The 13,112-nt window shown below is 27.1% G+C and overlaps 1 protein-coding gene across 1 annotated transcript in view; it reads right to left on the minus strand.

The window, feature by feature from the left end:
- Positions 1–4,164, minus strand: part of LOC129961778 (glycoprotein-N-acetylgalactosamine 3-beta-galactosyltransferase 1-like) — a 64,999-nt gene extending 60,835 nt beyond the window's left edge. Inside the window, exon 1 of the mRNA XM_056075343.1 lies at positions 3,949–4,164. The gene's annotated coding sequence lies outside the window, so the exon portion shown is untranslated. The remainder of the gene's footprint in view (positions 1–3,948) is intronic.
- Positions 4,165–13,112: the final 8,948 nt, after the last annotated feature.

Genomic DNA, 13,112 nt, shown 5'->3' on the forward strand with positions numbered 1-13,112 from the left:
ATTATAAATGAATTAGATAACAGAAAAGTAATGCATTGATTATTGTTGCAAAATTTTAGTTCAATTTTATACTGCCAAAAAACTTTTTTAACTTTTAAAAAAAACTTTAAAACTAAAAGCCTTTATAATCTATATTTTTATGCTTAAATCAATAACAACTCACTTTTTCCCTTTGCATTTTTTTTTTTTTTTTTGTATAATATGGTCAGAAAATTATCAACATACCACACAATTTCATTGATCAAAAAACTTAATATTAATACTGAACAACGAACTTAATATGTGCATTTATTTCCAAACTTAGCAATATGTTTATTCTTTCTATAAGGAATGCAGGGTTTGAAAAAGTATAACAATGAAATTCAGAAGCAAATATTTAGAAAACCAAAGGCAAAAGCATTCTTGCATTTAGCAGTCTCAAAAGTCATTAATATTTATAAACTTTAGAATTGTATATGGATTATTAAATTTCAAAAATGGAATTATTTATTTTCAACGTAAACATAAATAATTAATTCAATTTAAATGTAATTTGCTACATAATTGCATTTTTAAAAAATCAATACCACTTATAAGTGTATGTGTTTTGATTTCTTCTTGTATACTTATAAATTAAATAGATGTTAGTGAAGTCTCAGGTATAGAGGTTAGAAACTGCTATAGTTTTTCCAATTATACAGATTTAGTGTCAGTTTTATATGGTTATATTTTAGGGATTAAAAGCATTTTCAAAACAGAAGAAACAGGCATAAATGTGCATGTCAAAATAGTGACAAATTAACATTGCTACTCAATATCAATGGAAAGTGTAAATAATATCAATAAAAGAATGTTTATAAGGAAATTTAAAAAAAAAAAAACCCTCTTTATAATAAGTAAGAACTTAGATAATTTTCAGATAAAAAAATTTCTCTTTTGGTGTTTATCAATATCTTCTTAAAAAATTTTTGTATTTTAATAGCAATGTGATTCTTTTTAAAATGAAAAGATAATAAAATATTGAAACATATAAAAAAGTTCCAAAAAAAAGTACTAATATTGAACAAATTTTCAGATGACATTGACATGGAATGGCTAAACACAAATGGTAAAATAAATAAATAAAATAAAAAGTAAACAAAACATTAAAAAAATGGGAAATTATAAAATGTCTGGATTGCATCACTTTATGCAAAATTTAATTAAATAGAAAAAAGCAATACTTTCAAATTTTGAAAATATAAGTTAAAAATTTAACTTTAGAAAATCTAAAGCGGTAAAGAAAAAGTCAAGCTTTCTAAAGTGTGTGATGTACAAGAAAAAAAAACAAAACAAAAAAAAAAACATGCTATATGCAAGGCATGCAGTTTTAAATTAAAAATTCTTTCACAGTTGATAACATATACCAAGCCAACATCTTTAAAAAAGAAAATTCATAACAATATATAAATTCTACAAAAAATATATAATAATACATCTTATAGAAAATAATTCAGTCTTATATAAAATCTTATCCTATATAAAATAACTGAGTCCATTCACTCTACAATAAAATAATTCATGATTTTATTTTGTTTGACAATGTAAAATCCAATTTATGTAATATTCTGCCAGAAACTATTGATGAAATTAAATAAAATATTTGTACAATGTTTGATGCTGCTTGAAAATTTTTGAAAAGATATGCAACATTGGAATGAAATAGCACAGGATTATATAAATCTCAATAATAATAAATAAAAAAATAAAAATGATAGAAACATTTGTAGATTTTCATAACTTAGTTAATTATTGAAAGTATAATGTGATAATTTTTCTCTCACTCGATGTACAGCTTATCAGCAGCAAATGAAATACAAGTAGATTTCATAAATATAACCTTTTAATTAATAATTACAGGTCTTATTTACTTCCAGAAATAAAAATTCTACTTTTAAGACATTTTAAAAATAATTTCTTAATTTTATCTGTTTATTTTTGCAAAGGCATTGGAATATACAATTAATAAATTAATAAGCTAACAAAAAATAACAATACATATATTTTTAAACATTCAGAGAAAAAAATAACATAATTAAGCTGTAGAAAACACAAATCATGTATTCAGAGAATAGAAGCATATGCAAAAACAAAGAAATCTCATTACATAAAATAACAGAAGCTTTTAACACATCTATTTTTGTTCTTTCAAATTAGTGAAACAATAATGGTTTCCAACATGTGCTAAAAGCCTGCTATTCATAGCTAAATAAGCATAATTTTTCATTGCAACTCACAATCAAAAGCACTAATACAAAGATGCAAAGCAACATAAATTAGAAATTGATTATTATTAAATATAATTCAGATTTCTGCTACACCACTATATAAAACAAAATTTTAATGACTGTGATAGAAATTACCAAGTTTATATCAGAGCATTCAGACTTTATAAAAATCAAAGTCAATAATTAATGACAACTGATATTTACAGCTTTAAATGCTTGCAAAATTCCACACTTTAAAAGGAGACTTAAAAAAAAAATGTTTATTTTCTTGATATTTCTAAAAAAAAAAAAAAAAAAAAAAAAAAAAATCAAGACATATACATAATTACATAAAAAAAACTATACAGAGCAGTAAATAATGTTTAAAGTGCTCTTTTAAAATTATCATTTGATTCAAATAAAATAATTGCAATATAAAAAAAAATGCTGCTATGAAAAAATATATGCTAAAATTTTTATAATTACATGTAAAGATATAGTGGATATCTAAGCTAGAAATTGTAATTCTAGAAGAATAAAAATTTTTCATATGTAATAAATTTTAAATAGATAGTGTTACAGAACATTTATGCTTAAAAAGAATATAAAATCAAATTTCATATTATCAATAAATTAACTTCTAAATTCATATCTATGTTTTATTTCACATAATTTATTTATCTATAACATATCTCAATATTATAGAATAATTAATTAAAATAAGCCTTAATCTTTACACTTTTAATATAATTTTTACTATTCTCTTATATTTGAAATCAGATAGGAAAAAATTGTTCTTGTTTCTCAGCGCATTAAATTTGAACATCAGAAATATTAAATATAAGTACTGAAGTTTTAATAAACATGCAATAAAAATAAAACAGATGAAAAGCAATAATTCAAATTGAATAATAGATATGTGGAAGCATGCAAATCAAATATCACTGATGATCAACATAAATATTTCAAATGCATGATATTATTACATCACTTCATTCATTTTCAAACCATCTTTGTAACTATCTTAAATGTTAAAAGTCTTATTTCTATGCCTAACAGTTTCAGCATGTAATATATAAAAATTCATTACGGTGTATCCATTATAAAGTTATAGTAATAAACAACGAAAATCTAATCAAACTAAATTTTTCAACTTAGTAAGGTTTATTAATTAAAGAAACAAAAACCAAAATAAAGAGAATATAGATTTAAAAGTTTGTTATTATATTGATAATTTAAAGGTAAAGCAGTTAACAAGGGAAATCTTGAAAATATTTAAAAATTTAGAATCATCAAAAATATTTCTATTTAAAAGACATTTGAAACATTTACATATTTTCATTAATTTAAGGTTATATATATATAGCACTGATTTATCTCCATTCATATAGATGTCATTCAAATTTAAACTCGAATTCTTCAGCTGACAGTTTTCAGAATTAGAAAAACTAAGCCATCCCAACAATTTTTTGAGCAAATGGCAAGCAGAGGATTTGATGCTACCCATTTCTAAAATTTATATAGAATGTAGGATGCTCGTTCGAGGGCATCCGTTTTCTCATAATTAATTCTATGTCTCTAATGTAATATAGATTTTTTATCAGCGTTCAATATACAGTCATTAACTAATACGCTATTGAAATCCATGGATTTAACATGCATACTCATAATAAAAATGCTAATTCTTTAAAATTTAAGAATAAATTAATTTTGAAATACTTACTGAAAAGTCATGATATATGCTGCTCGGATGTAAAAAAATCACATTATGCATCATATGCAGCAACATCTGGTGATTTATGTAACAGTAAACAATCCATTTTTATCCATTAAAGCGAAGTGAATCAGTATTATTTCATACTATTTTTTCACTATTGTCCCGTCCGCCGCAAAATACGACGCGATGTGCTCACGACATCGAAAGTACATACTTTTAATTTTCGACAGATGCAATCTTCTGATTCTATTTCTGTATTGGTTGAGATTTGCGCCATCTTGCGGTCGACTTTCAATTACAGCAACTTTGGATATTTCGCAGTAGTAGTGTCATCTATTAGTAGAAAATAAAAACAAATATGTTCACAGCTGAATATCCAAATATTTAATCATTTGATTAATATTTTATTTTATTTTGTATTAAAAATATGCTTATTAAAATGATATTTACTTATAAAAATGCAGATTATTCAGAAAAAGATAGAATTTGGAAAAAAAATTGAATTGACTGAACAGATTGTCGCTAAAATTTGGTGAAACAGTCTGCCATTTAGCTTTCAAATGTGACTTATTAACATTATTTATTGTAATAGTTGAAATTGTTTTTTCCTTTAGAATCAACGAAATTTTGCTTTTTATTTGGGCATATTCAAGGTAAGATTATTTCAATTTTATTTAATATTTCTGAATAAAACCTGAATCAATGTTTCTGCATATTTAGGAAGGAAATTTCGTTGACAAGTTTCTTTAAAAATTTGATAGGAGTATACAATTTAAGAGTTATCTTTAAGAGTTAGTTTTATCTTTCTTATTTCTCAACAATCTCTCCGGGTTTTAGGTTGTTGTGTTCATAGCCTGGCCACAGAGAAAGAATGAGACTGACTGGCATATATCGAGAACGATTTTTTTTTTTTGTTTTTTTTTTCGCGTGGCTAAGTATGAAACAAGAATGTGTGTGTGTTGAATTTTTTCATGATTACATCAAATTTTCTACGCATTTTTCATAGAATTAAAAAAAAAAAAGATCGTATCTCATTTTGAAAAATTACAGATCTACCTCTTCACTATCAAATGATACTTTTCTTTTGGATCAAGATTTGAGGAAGAACGGTTAGGATCAGTTTTACGCTTGCCAATAAATAGTATAAAAATACGCTACTGCTATCTTTAGAAAAGTGAGAATAAAAAATTAAAAACCTTCTCTTCTGTTGTTATCTCTCAAACAATATAGTTTAAAATAGCTAACTGTGCGTTTAAATAATTGGGGAAACAAAACTAAAAAAGGGAGTAGGATGATGGCAAGTTGTTATTTCAATCCAAATACTATAGTTTCAAATAAAAGCAGTTTTTTCTCATCATTAGTTTTTGTTTATGGGGTAAAAGACAAAAAAAAAAAAACATGCTTGACATTTAAAAGAGAGATTTTTTAAAAAAATGTATGTATTCGGTTGATAGTGATAATTAATTTGAGTTTAAATAAGATAAATATAATAAACCAAAAATTCTCATATTTAACTATATATAAAAAGTTTTTTTTTTGTTTTTTTTTTTTTTGTTTTTATGCAATGGCATCAATCTAAATATCGAATCTGTATATACAAATGGATCAAATTTGAATATTTTTCTATCGTATACCATCTAAAATTTATATTAATATTTAATATAAAATGTAATTAATTAATTAAAATTTATTATAATAAGAATTACTGTCACATTTTTTGAAGAAAATACTCGATTTCAGATTTGATTATAATAAATAATAAAAATCTTTAGAGGGTTTTTGAATATAGTGAAATATAATGATACTTATTGATATTTTTAAAAATTCCTTGACAAAAAATTCTTTTTAAAACTTGATTGTTTTGCAGTTTTTTTCCTTGGAAGACCTTGATTAAAAAATAAATTAGTTACCCTCGCTACTTAGATTCTTTCGATCAGAAACAGATGAGATTTTTTTGTAAATTCTTTCAAATATATCCTTTTGCATTGCAAATAGTTTGCAACTGACACCTTTCATTTTTCGATCGTTCCTGTATATTTAAAGTGTTCGGATGAATTTTAAAGATTAAAGAGCAAGTTTCATTAAATGAAGATTGTATTAATAAAAATGGGAAGAAGTTTCTAATGAAAAATATTCTTGCGATCATAACGAATTGATTGGATTATAAGATTTAGAAAATGTTGCGTTGCAGAGGTGTAACCATTTCGATTTTGATCTTATAAAGAAAAAAAATTTAAATTGCTAAAAAAAAAAAAAAAAAATCTTTAGTTTAAATTTTGATTATAAATAATGTGAATTTTTTAAAAATAAAATACCCTTTTTCAAATAAATGTAATCTTTGTAATGTGCAAATCTTCATTTTTTATCGCTTTTAATGAACGACACAATAGTTGATACGCATTAGAGAAGTGCTCTAATGCTGTTTTAAGGGCAATAAAGACAGATGTAAGTAAAGATATAGTGGAAATATAACAGTGATAACAGGGAAATCTTTTATTGGATGGCTTTACTTGGTTTGATTGCTTTTTCCTTTCTTGTATATTAAAAAATATTATAATAATCGTCAAAAAATTCGAAACTCAAGATTTAAATGGGTCTTCATTTTGCAGAACTCAGTGAATTCGCAAAAATAGTTTTGGAATAGTATTTCTATGGGAACAAGATAGTTTCAAAATGGTTTGAGTCAAACGTCTACAAATTTGCTATATGATCTTTACAACAAATGCGTAGTATAAATACTATTTTGTATAAATACCATTTTTTGAAAGTCATGGATAAAATTTAGTTCACAATTTTATCATCTAGTCAAATTTTGAATCAAATTGCCAAGAGACGTCCATCTGTACATTTTCATACATGTAAACTCAATAATTAAAAAAATCCAATAACTTAGATAATAAAATTTGGTATATGATTTTGCTACTAAAAATTTTAGTTCTATATTAAATGGTGACAATTGATCGAAAAAAAAAAAGACTTCAAAAAACGCATGCTGGCTTTTCTTTATACTATGAAACACAAGCGTTTCTCTTGCGAGACTTTGAAAATAAAAATCTAAGCACTCTTGTCATTCATGGCTTTGTTCGATCTTCACAAATATATACAGTGCTGGAGAGGGGAATAAAAGTTTTATTTGAAAATATACGAGAAAGTTTGAGAGAAACCTCTCCTATTTGTTTAATATATTGACTAATTATAAATTAAATCTTGTAGTTTATTCTGTTCTTTAAATTTTTCATCAGAGAATGTTAAATTGTGCGTGCATGTGCAAGTCTGATTCAGGTGCGTTTTCGCGGTTTAATGTTTCGGTTAACAGATAGACAAATTAATAGAAACATTTAGAAAATTATTGAAAAAGTTTAGAAATCATCTAGGATGCTGGTATTAAAAGAATGCTTTCAAAACTGAATGAAAATTCCAAAGAGTAGAAGCATTCTTTGGAATGTTAAAATCTTTGAAATCCAGCGATTTGAATATCTTATCTTGGACCAAGTCCTTTACTTCATAAGGACATAAAGAGATAGCTACTTTTTTTTCTGACAAATACAATTGCTTTAAAACGACGAGAAGATATCGATAGAAAATAGAGAAGATACTGGCTATCTCACAAGAGCTAATGCTTAGGAGAAGAATGCAAGATAATAATGTCTGAGATGACTTGGACTTGTTTTGGAAGGGCCTTTTTCACGAACAGCACAGAAATTCAGCAGGATTTTGATGTATATTTTGATGTTATTCACGAAGTCTTTTCACAATTTCAAATCAGTGAAAGTGGTCTTTCTAAAAGTTTCTCGCATATTCTTTAAAAAGTGTATTTAGGTAATATTATGTGATATAGAGGAACAATAGTTACGAAATAAACACAACGTATTAGCGAATGATATTTGGCGATTTTTTTTTTGTTGATTAATGGTCGGAACAGAAATTAATAGGCAAGTACCAGAAAACTGAATATGTATTTTGGACGTTCTATTTCGGACCGATTGAAACTAGAATTTGACACACAACTATAATTGAAGTCACATGACAACGCACCGTACTTCATTTATTTAAGACATCGCGTTTTTGTGTTATCGCGTATACACGACTGGGAAAGTACAGACTGACGTCAAAACCTTTGATGGATTCGACTCCAAATTTGAGACACATTTGCATTTGGATGTTAAATCTCTGCACCAAATTTTATTTATTTATCTTTATTCTTTTTATAAATATATTGTAAACTTATATTTGACCACTGGACAGATAGATTGCATTTTTTATGAAAATCCACCATGTGTTGGTGGATGTTACAGGTGAGGGGAAGATGAAAAACGAAGATTTTCTGACTCCATATTATTTCATTCACCACATAAATTAGAAGGATTTTCAGCGTCGATCGGAATTAAATACTATTACGCAAAAGAAAAAACAAGATAACTGAATTTAATTTTGGAATTTAAAATAATATGTACACAACTGCTTTCAGATTCGTCAAAACAATATATGCAGAAATAAAAATAAATAACAATTCTAGTGAGATGATAAAGAAAACAATTCAACATAATCCGCTCTAGCGCGTGGAACTTTGGAGTAAAATATATTATGAGATATCATTTCTGGTATTTGAGAGGAAATGCTGCCTTTGCAATTATATTTAAAATTGTACGAGTTGTCCCCTTATAGCCATTGGATATCACCAAAATAAAATTCGAATTCAACCGATATGTTAACCCTTTCATAACTAATCCGGCCCAATCGGCCGTGCAAATTTCATACTGGTTTGCCAGTTTGTGCTTCAAACGATGTTGTAGGATGTAAAACGATGGCACCCTTCGTAATATCTTGTTTTATATCCTCCAACCCTCTTTTGAAACAGAAATCAGCCCACCAGTAAAGAATTTGCGTGGTCGGTTGGGTTGGGCCAGTAGTGAAAGGGTTAAAGTGAATCTTCCAAAGGCTATTACAGTTTGAGATAAATCCAGACAATGATTAATTTGATATTGCATTGCTTGCTACGTATTGAAAATGACAGTATTTAAACAGCGAACATTTCTCAAGTTATTGAATGGAATATCTCGAAGTTTTTAATAGCATTTTCTTATTTCTGTCCCAAACAGCGTTCTAAAAATTTTAATGAAGGTGCTAGTAATCCTTTCATTCCAGAATGCAAGGATTGTAAGACGAATAACGGAGAATATTACTTTGATTGCGTCGGAAGTCGATTTTTTTATACGACATCTCAACTTTCTTGAGAGACATTCTAAATGCCGGACAATATCATAAAGGTATCGTAAGAATGTTGTTGAACAAATTATACTTATAGCGTTATGAACTGTAAACCTCTCAAGCAATTAGTAATAATAATAGTTGGAAAGTTGCGATAGTATCGGTTTTAGTGTGACTGAGTCTCTTACTTATTTTTCCATGATATATCAAAGTGCTTCGTGAAAATATACGTCATTTTTCATTCTTTTAAGGAAATAAATAATATTTATATGTTCAGTGAAAAAAAGATGAAATGAAATAATTCGTAATGAAACCAAAAGAAATTGGATTTATCGATCAATATTCAAAATTTGTCCGTCCCAATTAAAACTAGGTACTAGACTACAATGTCTTGCGTTTTGCTTTAAACTGTGTATTTTTACAACAGGTTCTCCCAAATTTGTTTCCATTTTTTTATAAATGGGCAATCAGTGATAGATAAAATAATGTCCCATGTTTTTATTTGAGTGAAAATTCTTGTTTGTATGTTTTGTACTTTTGTTAAAATCTGTAGTTTATAAGAAATTTTATTCATTCATTAGCCCACTCATTTAATAAAATAACATAATACTGTTACGAATCTGTGATGCGACTTCCCAGTATAGCTGGTTCCATAGGAGGTCCCAGAGCTTTGCGACAAACTTGGCGACCATTTGGCGACTTGGCGACGAATTTGGCGCAAAAATAGATTATACCCGAAACATCGAGAATTTTCCCGATCCGTCCAGTAGGAACCAAGTTACGCCTCGAACGTTCCTGATTGGTTGAGAGGCTTCTAGCCCCACCTCCTGAGACCTATAAAAGAAGCTGCAGCTGCCGGGGAATCGTCGTGAACCAGTCGGAGAGTTGGAAGCGACAGGGTGAAGAGTAGTTGGAATCGATGGTAAAGAACTGGCCTTCCAGAGATAAGCGGAGCAGCAACGTAGTGAAGCTAGTGCTGAACTAAGCTGTGCGCTACTGTCTGCAGTAGAGTCTGGTTGTATGCTGCACGTCTCGGCTGAAGATAATCGTCTTCCATGCTGTATATAGTTGTCGATTTTCTGCTGTCCTGTGTGTCCTCGTGTAAATAAACGTCATTGTTTCTTTTTCTACTGCCGCCTGCTGATTGAGCGTTCTCCACACCATAAAACTCCCACTATCCAAACGAACCCCGGAAATTTCGTAACAATACTGATTTTAAAAATAAAAGGTTAATTCTATATACAAATAAAATTCTTTTGAAGTTTCATTGAAGTTAAATACTGGTTTTATTTTTTTAACTTTATTCAATAAACTTTATTTAATGTTTTCACGATTATTTTTCGACAAAGGGACAAAAACTACTTTTTCATTAAAAAAAAGTACGAGAATTCTTTTCAGTTCTTGGCAATAAACACATTTTTTTTTATACAAAATAAAATAAATAATAAATAAATAAAAATAAAAGGATTCTGAATCAACAAATGAAATAAAAATCACTTTTAGATTAAAAAAAAAGAAAAGAAAAAAAGGATAACTCGTAACTTTAAATAATTATCGCCATTATAGATAAAATTCAACTAATTTGAGATTATATTCATTGATTAAAACAAGCTTTAACTGTCGCATTTTCCCGCCAAAACAATAAAGATATTTCTGGTGAATGATTAAGTAAATTACTTTTGGTGTTGCAGAGGAAATTCCATACTTGAGTTATTTCAAAGAAATAATGTGACTAATGAAATTAGATAATACTGAATCAGAACATGAAGAAAATAAGAAAATCAGAATACAATACAGAATACAGAAGAACAATAAGAAAATCAGAATATGTTACATAAATGAATATCGTTTGGAATATTAAAATATTTATATTTTTTTTTCTGTTGTCAGAATTTAGAAAATATTCAATAAACGCTGAAAAATGTAAAAATCTAAGGTTAATCATATTCAAGAGGAAAAATGAAGTAGATTTGAAACAAATTTGATACAATCAACAGCCTACTGTTGGCGAATTTTAGTATCAACCACGTCCATGGCAAACTTATTCAAAATTTAGTTATGAAAGAACCTATTGGCTTGTTTTCTTTGGCAATTTTTTCGACAATTTATTACTGGCGCACGGTTGTTTACCATCCACGGACAAATCTTTGACAATATCTTTTTGATTTAATCGTTATCATGTTGTTAATACGTAAAATAAAAAAAAAGAAAACGACATAATTTTCACTACGTCCAGACTCACCATATATTTTTGAATGTTTAATACACCTATTAAATCAAAATACCAGTCGATTGTAAAAGAATTACAGATACGAGTTATTGTTATTCATGCTAATGAAAAAAAAAAAATGGAATAAAATAGTGATTGCAGTTGTTTTAAGGTAAAAAAATAAAACGAAGAATGATAATTAAGGGTCTCGCAGTTAAAATTACAATGACAAAATTGATAAAATCTTAAACAGCAACATTTCCTTTTTTTTTTTTATTTGACTGTGATTTTAACTGGGAAAAAAACCCCTTAAATGACATTATGTAACTACAATACTAAAAATGCCAATACTTGAAAGAGATTAAACAAAATACAAAAGTAACTAGTAAAGACAGAGAGGTGATAAAAAAGAAAAAAAAAACATTTTATTGTATTTTACCGAATGTTTTCGCATGTGCGAAATGTCATATGTAAAGAAGGAAACTTGAATTTTTTTTGAAAACATAATAAAATTTTCCAGTTTTCTATTTCAAGCTTATTCTTATTTTGTTATGTTTAAATTGAAATTGAAATTTTTTTTCGAAATGATTTACATTTCAAAGAAAGTTAATCCAAAAATAATTTTTCAAAATTATATTAAGATTTTGCTTGATAGCAACTATTTTAACTGTAATAAGACATTTTGAAATTTTTTTATAAATTTCGGTTTATAAATAATGTGTTATTATAGTGCAAATAAAATATAAGAAAAAATTCTTGCGAAATTATTAAATGTAGGAATAACACACAAGAAAATATCTACCATAAGAAAAAGATTTTTTTGTCCAATTTCAAACTTTTCTAAAAATTTTCCATGAAGTAAGGATTAGGAAATTTCTCTTACTATAACTGAAGACGCAGTATATGGAGTATTCAAACAGTGTCTAAAAATTAATGCAAGATTTGAATTTGCCGCCATTCGTGCAGTAAAGTGTTGTCAATCCTATTAAAAAATCATTTGAAAAATGATTGTTTAAAGTTAGTAAAAATGGAACGTTACACATAAAACAATGCGTTTTCATTTTTGAACAATATTTCAAAAATAATGAAATTCTGGTGACCACAATTCGAAAAGTTGATAATTGGTCTATTGGATCATGTGATTATTGATTTTTTCAAGCAGTGAAACGCTTAATATGGAATGCATTTTAAATATTTATTAGTTAAAAATTGATAAAATAAGCGAAGAGTATGAAATGAAGCAGTCTGAAACGTATGTATGACGCTTTATGTGTATTTGACTGTTGCCATTCGACAATAAGTAATAAAAGTGATTTCTGTGTTATGAACATTAGCTTTTTACATATATAGATATTATATGAGTTTATCATTTCGAATTTTGCCAATTGCTGACCAAAATGCCAGCTTAGAAATTTTCTGAGTTGATGGAAGGAAGACATGCTCCTTTCCCCACATCTTTGCGTTTGTGCGTTTATTTAGTTCTTGTTCGTTCGAGCATTTCTCCCTGAATATATTATTAACTGCAGAATGTGGAGTGCTCTTTGCCTCGAATATTTATTCTATTTTGATAATAAATATTGCTTCATTGGATTGAGGTTGTAAATCGACTTACTCACTGATTTTTTTCAGTGCTCATAAAGCATTCTAAATCAGAAATTAGAATTATTTTTTCAAAAAGAACGTTTTTTTTAAAAATTATAATTATCTAAATGATATTTACGAAGCAGCAAGCCAATAATAAGTATTATGAAAA

The sequence above is a fragment of the Argiope bruennichi genome, chromosome 2 (genome assembly GCF_947563725.1).
Source record: "Argiope bruennichi chromosome 2, qqArgBrue1.1, whole genome shotgun sequence".
Taxonomy (NCBI): Eukaryota; Metazoa; Arthropoda; class Arachnida; order Araneae; family Araneidae; genus Argiope; species Argiope bruennichi.